Source organism: Ovis aries, chromosome 12 (genome assembly GCF_016772045.2).
Source record: "Ovis aries strain OAR_USU_Benz2616 breed Rambouillet chromosome 12, ARS-UI_Ramb_v3.0, whole genome shotgun sequence".
Classification (NCBI taxonomy): Eukaryota; Metazoa; Chordata; class Mammalia; order Artiodactyla; family Bovidae; genus Ovis; species Ovis aries.
The window spans coordinates 79,858,978-79,873,166 of NC_056065.1; the positions used below are offsets into that span (position 1 = coordinate 79,858,978).

Sequence of the window (14,189 nt, forward strand, 5' to 3'; positions counted from 1 at the left end):
TCAGCCACTGACCAGGCAACATCACAAGATGACCAAGAAGACAGGGCAGTAACAGGGAGTGACCGATCACCCAGTGAGCGGGGCTGAGCGAGCGTGTTTTCTAAACAAAACAGAGCAACAGGCTCTGAAGACAGAACGTTGGGAAATCCTGTTTTCATTCAACAAATACTAACTGAATGCCCTTCCTGCCCGATTCCTAGGTTCTGGAGATTAAGGCCCTGGTCTCGCAGACAGCAGACAAGCAGAACAAGGACGTCAGGCAGGAATTAGGAGTCAGCAGGGCTGAGAGCCCGGGCAGGGACCGGTGGCCCCTGACTCCTGTGTTTGGCCCCGGCGGGTCTCAGTGCTGCGTGTGGGATCTTTAGCCGCCACATGCGGGCCCTGGTGCCCTGACCAGGGATGGAACCCGGGCCCCTGCTTTGCTGGCACAGCGTCTTAGCCCCTGGACCACCTCGGAAGTCCTGACATCTACTTAGGTGAGGACGTCCGGGATGCCTAAGAAGGTGATGTTTAAACTGAGAGCGGGAAGATGGGAAGGCAGAGGAACAGTTGATGCCAGGCTCCCCGCAGGACCCGGCAGGACCTGCCCAGGGAGCCCTGGGAAGCCCCAGCCACTCTGGGTCAGGCTAAAGATTCTGATTTCGAGTGCGATAGGAAGCTGTGGGGGTGTTAAGTGGAAAGAATGCTGTGGGCTTACCGTTTTCTTAGAATAAACTTTTGCCTAGGGGTGGAGTTTAGAATAATGTTAACTTTCTAGAAAAATGAGGGATCCTCCCAAGTTCGTCACGTCCCTCAGCAGCACCTTAGGTCACGTTTGGTGCGCGTGTCAGGGAGTGTGAGCCCGCCCTCCGCAGCTCACACCGTCCACGCTGAATGCAGGCACCCTTAGTCTTTACCTAACGTCCTTTTTCCTGCTCCCAGATCCCGTCCAGGGGCCGCGTGACCTATAGGTGTCACGTCTTCTCAGACTCCCCTTGGCTGCACCATTTTCCCAGACTTCCTCGCTTTGCTGCTGTTTGCTTTAACGGCTGTGTCACCTTGCTTCCCTGTTTCTGGCCGTGCTGGGCCTCCACTGCCGCGCGAGGGCTTTCCCTGGCTGTCGTGAGCGGGGGCTGCTCCCCAGCAGCACTGTGTGGGCTCTCCCCTAGAGGACTCCTCTCGCTGTGGAGCGCGCCTGACCGGCTTCATGTTGGCTGACCAGGGCTTAGCCATGGCCTGAAGGGTCCTCACTGCGTCCTGCACAGTCGTCTGTGGGCTTCTCTCTCGTTGGAGCACCTGGGCTCAGTGGTTGCAGCCCTCAGGCTTAGTTTCCTAGTGACATGTAAGATCTTATTTCTCTGACCCGGAATCGAACCTGTGCCCCTCGCATTGGGAGGTTGACTCATAACTGCTGGAGACCAGGGGAGTCCCAGGCTTTCCTTGCTTTCGACAGCCTTGGCAGTGTGAGACTGCCGGTGAGATATCCTGGAAAAGGCTCCTCAGTTGTGGTTTGCTGATGTTTCTCATGCAATACAAACATGGTTGAAAGGAGGGCTGGGTGTCGAGAGCCATCCAATGGGGCAGCATTTACTTATTGCAGAATCAGTTCAGTTCAATTCAGTTACTCAGTCGTGTCCGACTCTTTGTGACCCCATGGACTGCAGCACGCCAGGCTTCCCTGTCCATCACCAACTCCTGAAGTTTACTCATATCCATCGAGTGGGTGATGCCATCCAACCATCTCATCCTCTGTCGTCCCCTTCTCCTCCTGACTTCTATCTTTCCCAGCATCAGGGTCTTTTCAAATGAGTCACTGGCCAAAGTATTGGAATTTCAGCTTCAGCATCAGTCCTTCCAATGAATATTCAGGGTTGATTTCCTTTAGGATGGACTGGTTGGATCTCCTTGCAGTCCAAGGGACTCTCAAGAGTCTTCTCCAGCACCACAGTTCAAAAGCTTTAGTTCTTCGGTGCTCAGCTTTCTTTATAGCCCAACTTTCACATCCATAGATGGCTACTGGAAAAACCATAGCTTTGACTAGATGACTTTATTGGCAAAGTAATGTCTCTCTCTCTCTTTTTTTTTTTTTTCAGGGTGGTCATAACTTTTCTTCCAAGGAGTAAGCGTCTTTTAATTTCATGGCTGCAGTCACCATCTGCAGTGACTTTGGAGCCCAAAGAAATAGTCAGTCACTGTTTCCATTGTTTCCCCATCTATTTCCCATGAAGCAATGGGACCAGATGCCATGATCTTAGTTTTCTGAATGTTGAGCTTTAAGCCAACTTTTTTACTCTCCTCTTTCACTTTCATCAAGAGGCTTTTAGTTCCTCTTCACTTTCTGCCATAAGGGTGGTGCCATCTGCATATCTGAGGTTGTTGATATTTCCCCCGGCAATCTTGATTCCAGCTTGTGCTTCTTCTAGCCCAGCGTTTCTCATGATGTGCTCTGCATATAAGTTAAATAAGCAGGGTGACAATATACAGCCTTGACATACTCCTTTCCCTATTTGGAACCAGTCTGTTGTTCCATGTCCAGTTCTAACTGTTGCTTCTTGATCTGCATAAAGATTTCTTAGGAGGCAGGTCAAGTGGTCTGGTATTGCCATCTCTTGAAGAATTTTCCATGATTTATTGTGATCCACTCAGTCAAAGGCTTTGGCATAGTCAATAAAGCAGAAATAGATGTTTTTGTGGAACTCTCTCACTTTTTTGATGATCCAACAAATGTTGGCAATTTGATCTCTGGTTCCTCTGCCTTTTCTAAATCTTGCTTGACCATCTGGAAGTTCACTGTTAAAGCCCGGCTTGGAGGATTTTGAGCATTACTTTACTAGCATGTGAGATGAGTGCAATTGTGTGGTAGTTTGAGCATTCTTTGGCATTGCCTTTCTTTGGGATTGGAATGAAAACTGACCTTTTCCAGTCCTGTGGCCACTGCTGAGTTTTCCACATTTGCTGGCATATTGAGCACAGCACTTTTACAGCATCATCTTTTAGGATTTGAAACAGCTCAATTGGAATTCCATCACCTCCACTAGCTTTGTTCATAGTGATACTTGCTAAGGCCCACTTGACTTCACTTTCCAGGATGTCTGGCTCTAGGTGAGTGATCATACCATTGTGATTATCTGGGTCATGGAGATCTTTTTTGTACAGTTCCTCTGTGTATTCTTGCCACCTCTTCTTAATATCTTCTGCTTCTGTTAGGTCCATACCATTTCTGTCCTTTATCGAGCCCATCTTTGCATGAAATGTTCCTTTGGTATCTGTAATTTTCCTGAAGAGATCTCTAGTCCTTCCCATTCTATTATTTTCCTCTATCTTTGCATTAATCGCCTAGGAAGGCTTTCCTATCTCTCCTTGTTATTCTTTAGAACTCTGTACTCAAATGGGTATATCTTTCCTCTTCTCCTTTGCCTTTCACTTCTCTTCTTTTCTCAACTATTTCTAAGGCCTCCTCCAACAACCATTTTGCCTTTTTGCATTTCTTTTTCTTGGGGATGGTCTTGATCACTGCCTCCTGTACAGTGTCACGGACGTCCGTCCATAGTTCTCCGGGCACTCTGTCTACAGGCGTGTGGCCGTTGCTCAGCGCACTGGGCTGTGTGCTGACCCTGCTGTATTTACCTCGTTGTTCAGATGGCCCAGCCTCGGCCGTTGGGAGTTCTTTCAGCTGATCTCTGTGTCCAAAGACAGCAGAGTGAGCGGTCAGAAGCAGCCCAGCGTGTGAGAATGGAATGTGGTCAGTGCGTCTTCCAGCCCCATCAAGCCTCTGGCCAACATCTAGGCTGAAACCGCACGAGAGGGCCCAGTGTGAGCCCACCCAGGCAGGCCCCACCAGGACTCCTGACCCCTAGGATTTGTGAGAAAGCTAAAGTTTACTATTTTTTTAAATTTCTAAGTTTTGAAATAGTTTGTTATGCAGCGATAGAGGAAAAGCACACGGGAACAGAGTGTCATGGAAAAGGAGCCCTTGTAAGACGTAAAAGTGCTCTTGGAAATTAGGCACAGGAAAGCGGAAATGATAAGCTCAATAGACAGAAAATAAAGCTGAGAGAATCTTCCAGAAAGTAGAGCTGAAGCGCAATGTGGCCCCCCTCTCCTTCTGAGACGGCCCACACTGTCTGCGGAGGGTGCTTCTCTCTAAGTGGATCCACGTCTCGCTTGTCGCTTTGTCCCTCACAGACTTCTTTCTGCAATGAGACATCAAGAACCTGAGAGTCAGGATGCCCAGACACAGATGCTGAACCCCCACCAGGTGGAAGAAGTTCCGTATCTGCTGCCCGCAAGCATGTAGAGCCTAGACTTAACTGAAACCGGAAGGCTGGTGACGCTGACCCCCACTCGCCGTGCCGCCAGCCCATCAGCACAATGAGCCCGGGCTGACCACACAGGCCTCGAGCCGCGACGGCTCCCTCCAGGTCTGGACACACGGTTTTGAGGGCATTCGCCCTCTGGGGCCCCTCAGCCTTGGCAAAGCAAGTAAAGATACTCTTTTCTACTTCACCCCCTTCACACACACAAAAAAAGACAATGTGATGAAAATATGAGAGAAAAAAGTAGGAAAATCAGGGAATCAGTCCTGGAGAGTTAAACTTCTGAAAACCAGGGGTTCTTGGAAGGCAGAAGAGAGGAAACAGGAGGAAGGAAACCCTCTTGGAAAGAGCTCAGAAAACCCCCAAATGGAGCTGAAGCAGCCTTCAGTTTCCGAGTGCAAAGGGCAAACTCTGAGAGAGTTTGCAAACAGAAGTCATCACATAGCTAACCTTCAGGACGCCAGGTTGCAGAGGCCTCGCCAGCGCCCCTGACATACAGAGAGGGGGCCACAGCCAAATGACCAGCAACCAAAAGGGGTCCAGACCGTCCGGGGGCGGGGGTGGATACATCTCCTTATAAGTTTCTTTAAAAAATAAAAAAAGCAAAACCATTTTTAAAGATTTTTAAAATGTGAATCATTTTTAATGTCTTTATTGAATTTGCTACAATATTGCTTCTGTGATCTTCAGGGTTTTTGGCCGTGAGGCACACGGGTCTTAGGGATAGAACCCACACCCCCGGCCTTCGAAGGTGAAGTCCAACAACTGGGCCACCGGGGACGTCCCCAGTAGCTTTCTGAGAAGAAAATGTGGGAGACAGCTTTTTGGGGATCACTAAAAATCGTAAACGTACATCCCACTCTTACACTTAGTAGATGATTTGGCTAGGCATAGAATTCTGCATGGGACTTCCTGCGTGGCTCAGTGGTAAAGAGCCTGCCTGCAAGGCAGGAGATGCTCATTCAATCCCTGGGTCAGGAAAATCCCCTGGCAAAGGAAATGGCAACCCACTCTTGCCTGGGGAAATCCCACGGACAGAGGAGCCTGGCGGGCTACAGTTCATGGGGCTGCAAAGAGTTGGAGCCGAGTGAGTGACAAGCGGCAGCAGCAACAGGATTCAAGACAGAAACTTTTTTCTTTCAAAAGAGAGTTTTATATTTCCAAAACAGCAGCAGACTCACAGCCGCAGAAACAAACCTATAGCTACTAAAGAGGGGGAGGGGACAAAAGAGGGGCATGGAACTGACAGACACAAACTACTACGCATAGAACAGACGTGCCACAAAGACCCACTTTATGGGCAGGGAACTACTCAGCATCTCGCAATGAGCTGTAGCGGAGAAGAGTCTGGAAAGAAAGCGTGTTTATGACAGAGTCCCTGCGCCGCGCCTGCGCACACCCCCTGTGTACCATGCAGCGCGGTGTCAGTACCTCAGCTACATTCCAACGACTGGTCATAGATGCCGGCTTCTCTGCAGAAGGTTTGCGGAGGGCCCAGGTGAGGGAGCAGGAACTCTGGTGAAGGCTGAGGTAGTGAGTGGGCAGGTGTGTGGTGAGGGCTGGGGTGTCAGAGGAGCAGCGGAGAGAACTAGGAATGTTTGGAACGGTTCTGAAGTGTGATAGAAACTTCCAGTGGATTAATATGAGGTGTGAGGGCGCAGAAGAATCCAGGCTAATTCTTTGCATTTGGCCTCAGCAATCAGGCGGACTTGGCAGCTCCTGAGATGGGAGAGACGCCTGTCTGCCCTGCTGCTGTCCCTGCGGGCGGGAGGGCTGATACCAGGCCGCAGCTCTCAGAGGGTTTGGGGGGCCGGGGAGAGTCACAGAGGGCAGAGGTGACCAGACGGGATAAGGGTGGGTGGGTGAATGGATGGGTGGAAGCGTGGATGGGCGGGTGAGTGGATGGATGGATGGGTGGGTGGGTGAGTGGATGGGTGGGTGGGTGGATGGATGGATGGATGGGTGGGTGGGTGGGTGGATGGATGGATGGATGGATGGGTGGGTGGGTGGGTGGATGGATGGATGGATGGGTGGGTGGGTGAGTGGATGGGTGGGTGTGTGGATGGATGGATGGGTGGGTGGGTGGGTGAGTGGATGGATGGATGGATGGGTGGGTGGGTGTGTGGATGGATGGATGGATGGGTGGGTGAGTGGATGGATGGGTGGGTGGGTGGGTGGGTGGGAGGATCAGAGGAGAGAGGAGAAAGAGAGAGAGAGAGACAGCGATTGAGAAGGAGGCAAGTACAGGTGAGTGAATTTATTGCCTGAGACTTAATGTCACTGGACTCCAAGCCCCACTCCGGTGGAACCGACTCCTGACGCATCTGTGTCTCACACACACGTGAGTGCTGTTCTCGAGTTTACTGAGGGACTGTGAACTCGTCCCTGCTGCTGCTGCCAAGTCATTTCAGTGTGTGTGAACTCTGTGTGACCCCATAGACGGCAGCCCATGAGGGCTGCCCCGTCCCTGGGACTCTCCTGGCAACAACACTGGAGTGGGTTGCCATTTCCTTCTCCAACGCATGAAAGTGAAAAGGGAAAGTGAAGTCGCTCGGTCGTGTCCGACTCTTCGCAATCCCATGGACTGCAGCCCACCAGGCTCCTCCGTCCATGGGATTCTCCAGGCAAGAGTACTGGAGTGGGGTGCCTTTGCCTTCTCCAGAACTTGTCCCTGGTTGGATCCAAATGCCGCAGGGTCTGCGTTCAGCCTGTGCTCCGCTCCCCTGGCCAAGGAAGGCCAGTCACCGAGCTCCGACTTCCCTCCAGGGTTGAACTCTTCGGCGGGGGGGCACTTCCCAAAGCCCACACCTGACCATCGGCCCTTCCACACACTCATTCCTTGTGAGTTTAGAGGAGCCTCTCTCTCCAGCTGGAGGACTTAGGGGAAGGAGAGCGGCACAGGCGGTTTCACCGGCTCTTCCCCTACCCTCGTCCCCAGGACGCGTTTCCAGGGAGGACCACAGGGTCCCTGGCCATCTGCTCTCATCTCGTCCACCACCCTCCTGTCTCAGGATAACGCTGAGCAGGCCGAGCGGGCCACTGGGTTAGCGCGGTGTGACCAGCCCTGCCTCCACAGGGGCCTGGGTGCTCTGCCGGGGACAGTCCTGCTCAGCCCCACTGGGTGCGTGACTGGAGTCTGTTTGCCCAGCGGCCGCCCTGCATGCACCCCCCTCGCCCTGGCTGTGGGCCACACCGCCAGGCCGCCCACATGCAGCGCGCTCGGTTACACAGCTGCCCTAGTCGCTGCGAGGCCAAGGCCACACCCCAGCCCGCAGGGAGCCGGGGCGGCCCTGAGCACCAGACGGACGGTCCTAGGTCACCAGGAGAGGCGGGCGAGGCTGGTTGCTATGGACACAGAATCCCTGCCTGCCTCCCTTCCCCTTTCCAGGACTCACTGCTTGGGGCTCTGTCCAGCCGCTCGGGGCCTGTCCACACTTGCCAGGCGCACCTGAGTCTCGGCCCAGTGCCAGCCCCGCCCTCCTGACCTGGGCCCCTGGGCTGGGGAAGCGTTTCGGCAGTGCAGCGGTGATCCCAGTCGCTGGGCCGGGTCCCCCCGCTGTGTGACCTCTGAGCCTACAGCTGCCAATGCCCCGTGCACCGTCACATCAGCTCCGCCTGCAGGGCCCTGCGCACGCCGGGCACCCTCTGGCTTTAGCACAGGGCTTCGTCTTCTCACTCGAGGCCCCCTCCCCCTCCCGGAGCTCTGGCTCCCAGACAAGTCCTGGCTTGACTTTCACCGCTCCAGAGAGGCCTTGGCCGGCACGCCCCAGTCTGTGCTGCCGTCTGCTCCTCAGGGCTCGTCACCCCCAAACTACCCAGTGTCCCTGCTTATTACGCGACTCTTTCTGCCTCGACCACAAGGCGCCTAACAGCACAGAGGCTTTCCACGTGTCCCATTGTCACACGAGAGTCGCTCGATAGAAACACTTTTGAGACACAAGCGACGCTAACCGTGTACATACCTTCCCCACACTGACAGCAAACTTAGGCCCTGCTGGGTTCAGTAAAACATCTGTAATGGTAGCAGACGCTCTAAATTATTACTTGATATTTCAATAAATAATACAATAGGAATATGACAAAATATATAAGGAAATAAAAAGGAACGGAGTATGTACAAGTTGGATGAACCTTGGAGAGATGCGAGAAGCCGGTCATGAAGGCCACAGAGAAGGAAATGCCCAGAACAGGCAGAGTCACGCAGACCGAGGGCAGACGGGCAGTCCTGGGGGGCGGGGGGAGTGGGGTGTGACCGCTGGAGGCAGCAGACTTCCTTTGGGATAAAATGCCCTGAAACCAGATGTGGGGATGGCTGCACAGCCGAGTGAGGTTACTGGAACGCGCCGCTCTGTCCAGTTTAAAGGGCTGTGCTTAATGTCATGGGCGTTGATCCCGGTGAAGCTGCTGCTTTTACCAAGTACTAGGTGGCCGCTGCACATTCAGACTGTGCCCAGAGAGCAAAGAGACGCGAGCACTCATCTCAAAGCTCGCCCCTGGAGGTAACGGCCATTAGCCCCCTGGCGAGGGTACCCCCCTTGCTGCTCAGCGCCTGCGTGGGGCTGGACGGACCTCACCGCCTCTGCTGAGATGAGACGATCTGGAGACGTGACTCGGTCCCTCAGGGAGGGTCTGGCGGGAAGCTTCCTCTGCTCGGGGTTAGCTCAGGACAGAACTGTGATGAGGGGCAGGGAAGCTCTGGGCTTGAGGAGACCCTCCCCCCCACCCCCCAGCATCAGGTGACTCTTGACACGGCAGAGACCAGCCTAAGCCCTGCATAAGCAGCACTGCGTCATGGACTGTCCGCTGTGACCAGCTTGTTCTGACCTTTCCTCCCAGCCCTGCATCTCGGACAGCCTGAGGGTTGCCATCAGGCGCTCTGCCCAGCTCGGGTACCACCCGCGTGACAGTCCACGGAGAGGAGGCCGCGTGGCTCAGCTGACAGCCCCTAGGGAGACCACCTCTTCCAGGAAGCCTCGGGGGCTGCCTGCATCACCCCTCCAAGCTCCCGGGGGAGCACCCAGCGCCCGGGGACCTCCTGATGGTGGGGCCTGCAGGTCCCTGCTTAGGCTTCCTCGCCAGGACCCCAGCAGAGAGCGTATACCAGCAGTGAAGACCGAATGGTCAAGTACACTGAGGAGGTGACTGCAGGTTCCCCGGGGCCTGGTCGGCCCAACACTTGGGTGGTTTCCTTGTTTATAAAGCGTTCTCCCGCACACGCCTGTTTCTGGCTGCTTTTAAAAAATATCTCTTGAACGTCAGTGAGCAAGAAGGCACACCCTTTGCGCTGCCCAAGCTGCGTTCAGAGAAGCAGAAGGCCTTCCCTGCCATCCCCAGGCCCCCTGGGTGAGGCCCCCGCCCACCCGCCCTTGATGGGGCTCCTCTAGAGGCGAAGTGGGGTCCTCCCTGCCAGAGGGCCATGGGCAGCGGCGCCCACAGCTGCACCTCAGGGGCAGCCTGACCACCTGGGCCCCGCCCACCATGCCCCAGAGACTGGAGAGTTTAGAGTCCAGGTGGTGCCTGCGCTAAGCACCCCAGCCCTCTGCCCACGCCCAAGCCCCCTCCCCAGGCGCAGGGGTGCGGGGAGACTGGCCTCCCCGCAGTGAGCCAGCCCTGAGCAGGGTCTCCAGGCTCGCCCTCCTCCTCCTCTGGATGTGGTCCAGAGACCAGTGCGGGCCCCTGTTTAGAAACTTTTATAGCAGTTTGACAAGTAACTTTCTATCCGGAGGGGGTGCAGACAAAAAAAAAAAAAAACACCCGGCTTTCTGACTGCCCATAGAAACGCAGGTAACAGCCGGGCAGGAGAGCAGCTAGTGCGGCAGTGAGGCACAGGTGGCCCTCCTTCCTCCTCATTTTCTAGTCTTCGTTCTTGTTGTTTTGCAAAAGCGCTAGATTGGAAAATCAAATCAAAACAAAGTCAAGCAAAACCAAACTGGTCCTTCAGCACAAACAGCTGAAGAGGCTATGCAGCTCTTCACCTGAGCGGACCTGCTGACTCACGCCAGGGACCGCAAGGGTCCTCAGCCCCCTCAGAGGCGCAGAGAGGGCCGCGGACTCGGGCGTGGGGGCGAGGGCGCAGAGTCAGACGAGCTAACACCCCTCCCCTCCCTTCTGCCGGCTCCAGGGCCGTCTATTCCGACAGGCGGAGAAGCCGAGGGGCAGAGAGAGCCGGGGAGCCGGTCGGGCAGTCGGGGGCCGCAGGGGGCTGGGCGGAGAGCCCCGGGGGAGGGCGGGCTGCAGACCCGCGCCCCGCCCCGCGGCGGTCTGGGGGTCGCGGTCCCGGAGACGGAGGTCGGGCAGAGAGCCTTCCCCCTGAGTCACGGCTCCCAGCGCCTGGCCCTCCCGCACGGCCAGACGCAAGCCCCGGGGACGCCGAGTCTCCTCGCGGGTCCCCTGCAGCGGCCCCGCGCGCGCCCGCCCCTCGCCGCGCCCAGGGCTCCCGGGCCTGCGGGGCCTCAGCGTGGGGCGAGGGGCTCCCACCCCCGCCCGATGCTGTGTCTCCCTGACCTCGGTTCCCCAGGAAACCCCACTGAGGACGGGCCGGGCCGCGCCCTCCTGACCCTCCGGCCCACGCAGCCCCCGGGAAGAGTCCCTTCCTCCGGGACGCAGAATCCCTGGCCCAGGGCAGCCTGGGCGGAGCGCGGGCCTGAGTCACCGCCAGTCCTGAGCCCACGCCCCCAGGTCTCCGCCCAACCGGTCCTACAGGTGCGCCTGGCTCCCCGCCAGCCGGCCAGGGCCCAGCACTTACGGGAAGGAAGGATGTGGGGCGGGTGGAGGACAAAGGCGCCCTGGTCTCTGCTCGGCCCTCGCTGGGGCCGGGACCGCCCCGCCAAGGGGCTCCGCACGAGCCTCCGGGGGCCCCGTTGCCCCGTTGTCCCATGGATCCCCTTGCCCTCCCCTGGGGCTGTCCCTGGGCAGGGGCTAAGTCACTGGCCAGAGGTGGTCCTGGGGCTGCTCAGCGGAGAGGAGGGGTCATCGGTTTGTTTCCCCAATGGGATGGGGTAGAGGGCAGGGGACTGGGGGCGTCTGAAAGGGCCTCAGCAGACTTGTAGGAAAAGTGGGGCCACCTCCACCACCTGGCAGGGCCACTGCGGGTAACACGCCTGGGAAACTCGACCCCGACGCAGTGGGCGCCGCCGCCAAGGCCTCCAGGTCCCGCCTGCCCCTGCCCCCATCCCAGCGGGAAGACAGACCCTGGGCCAGAGGAATGTGCCCAGACCCCGTGCAGCAGATGCTAACAAGGGCGGGATGGGGGTGGGTGGCTGGGGGCAGAGCACACAGGCCGCTGGAGGCCTGGAGCCGGGGACAGCTGGGAGCACAGCGAGCCCAGCACCCGGAGCCCCAGGCACTTCGAGGGCGCTCTGCATGAGGAGCCTTGGACGGTCCGAGCAGAGGAGAGCCCACAGCTGAACTCGGCGTTCCCTGGACCCCTCGGTGCGGGTCGAAGATATACTATATACTCGTATGCGATGACGTGCTCCTATCCCTAGCACACTACGTTAGTACAGCATTATGACATATTAGTTACTAGTTTTAAATTTCCTCAAATTGTGGTACAACAAACACAGCATGGGGCTTCCCCGGTGGCTTAATGGCAAAGACTGCCTGCAATGCAGGAGCCGCAAGAGACACGGGTTTGATTCCTGGGTCAGGAAGGTCCCCTGGAGGAGGGCGTGGTGACCCACTCTTGCCTAGAGAATCCCATGGACAGAGGAGCCTGGAGGGCTCCAGTCCATGGGGTCAACACGGTCGGACACGACTGAAGCGGCTTAGCACACACACTCATACTCGGCGCAAAATTCACCATTTTCACCCCTTTTAGTGGCGTTACGTGTGTTCATGTTGTTGTCCAGCCACGGCCACCGTCATCTCCAGGACAGCTCCTCTCCTAAGCTGAAACTCTGCCCCATTAGACACCCCCGCCCGGGACCCCTGTCCCGCTTTCTGTCCTGCTAACTGGCTGGTCCAGGGGCCTCACAGGGAAGGAACTGCCGAGGTTTGCCCTGTCTCTGCTCACTCCCCGGAGCTAGTTTCTTGTTCTCTGTCATGAGGGGCACCGGCAGGGCCACGACCCCCTCGGGCCCGTCCTGGGAAGACCCGGGTAGTGAGTGACCGCCAAGACGATGATCTGAAGACAGCGAGGCCCGACTCGAAGGCCAGGCTGCAGGACGCTCAGCGGCAGGCAGACGGGGGCGCGCTCGCCTGAGCCTAGGGGGCCCGAGCTTCCTTCCAGACCTGAAGGGACAGCGGGCGATCCCCACGCCCTGGGCGACTGCTGTCCCCGGCCCAGCAGTGTGCGGCTGCGTGCAGAAGGCCCTCGCGTCCTGTGTCCTCAGCTGGGGCGGGAATCCTGGTATGGAGTCCCTGCAGTAACTCCGCTGCCGCTCACCGCGCGCCTGCCCACCGCGGGGCCGTGGGCAGCGGGCTGGGGCCTGCTCGCCACGGGGCAGTGGGACATGGCCCCTCCGCTCAGCCCCGAGGCTGCTGGCCACCTCAGTGCCGACCCAGGGGGCCCCCGTGAGCAACCGCCTTCAGCAGCCGCTCCCCGCAACGGCTCCTGGATAACGTCACGACAGGGTGGCCCCAAGGAGCCTGGGGAGCCAGAGGAGAGCCTAACTCAGCCTGGACAGTGGCAGAGGCGGCCAGGGCAGGCTCCCTGGAGCCAAGATGGCCTCGCCTTCTGCCCAATAACAACAGCAAAAGCGGCCCCAGGACAGACGCGTGCACCACGGGCTGACACGCTTGGGCGCCAGGTCGCTTCAGTCGCGCCCGGCCCTGAGCAACCCGTGGACTGTACGTGCCAGGCTCCTCTGTCCGTGGGACTCTCCAGGCAAGAACACTGGAGTGGGTTATCAGGCTCTCCTCCAGGGGACCTTCGCGGTCCTGGGATCCGACCCACCTCTCTCACGCACGTCTCCAGCCCTGGCGGGCAGGTCCTGCACCACTAGGGCACCCAGGAAGCCCCCCAGATGTGGTTGACGCCAGTTAACTGTCCTGCTAGCTCCATGAGGCAGGAGCCTTCAGCGTCTCCGCTTTACAGCAAAAGACGCTAAGGCTCAGGCAGGGTCGGACCCTCACTTGAGATCACACAGCCCGCAGGCAGCAGCGTTGGGATCAGAGCCAGAACCTCCACTGTCTGTGCCCCGGCCCCCCAGGCTGCCCCTTGAAGGGCAGGGTCTCGAGCTGTGGGCAGGCACCTTGCTGCAGCTGGAGTGAGGTGGGATGTGGATAAACGTTTCTAAGTTCCAAGAGGTACGAATTCAGGCTCTTGTTCTCCAGGAAAGCGGTAGCCAGAGACGAAAGATTTCCTTTTGAATTATTTTAAGTAAAAAGAAAGTCTTCTTGTAAGGTCTCAATCCACATCTAATTAAACTCTTCTAAGGGTCACTTAAAAATGCCATCAACTGTGTTTTTTTGTTTGTTTTTAACTGTGGAAAAATATTCGCAAAATGAAATCAACCATTTCAAAGTGTACAGCTCAGCCGTCACCACCAGCATCTCAGGAACCGACACCCTGTCCCCATCAACACTCGGCCGCCCCGCCCTGCCCCACCCTTCACCTTCTGCCTCTCTGAGCTTGACTCCTCCAGGGACCTCGTAGGGGTGGAATCCCTCAGCATTTTCATTCTGTGTCTGGATTGTTTCACTGATAATGTCAAGGGGAGCCTATTTACAGGGAAAAACATTAGGATAAGTCACAGTTGAGGGCATCTGCTCGGGGGTGATTAAGGTAGGAGATCGTCAGATGGGGACAGTGGAGGCCTTGCTCACCCCGTCTGCTCAGGACAAGCCCAGAGCTAGACCTGCTTTGCCAGGAAACACGCTGGAACAGGACACAGAGGACGCAGGGAAGGGGGGCAAGGGGCCCCTCAGGGGATTGGCCAGGGGCCGCCCGGC

At 57.0% G+C, this 14,189-nt stretch overlaps 1 protein-coding gene across 1 annotated transcript in view; it reads left to right on the forward strand.

Moving 5' to 3' along the window:
* LOC105610032 (basic salivary proline-rich protein 1-like) overlaps positions 1 to 4,919 on the forward strand; it is a 28,305-nt gene extending 23,386 nt beyond the window's left edge. Inside the window, exons 2-3 of the mRNA XM_060396809.1 lie at positions 201 to 476; positions 4,165 to 4,919. The gene's annotated coding sequence lies outside the window, so the exon portion shown is untranslated. The remainder of the gene's footprint in view (positions 1 to 200; positions 477 to 4,164) is intronic.
* The last annotated feature ends 9,270 nt before the right edge of the window (positions 4,920 to 14,189 follow it).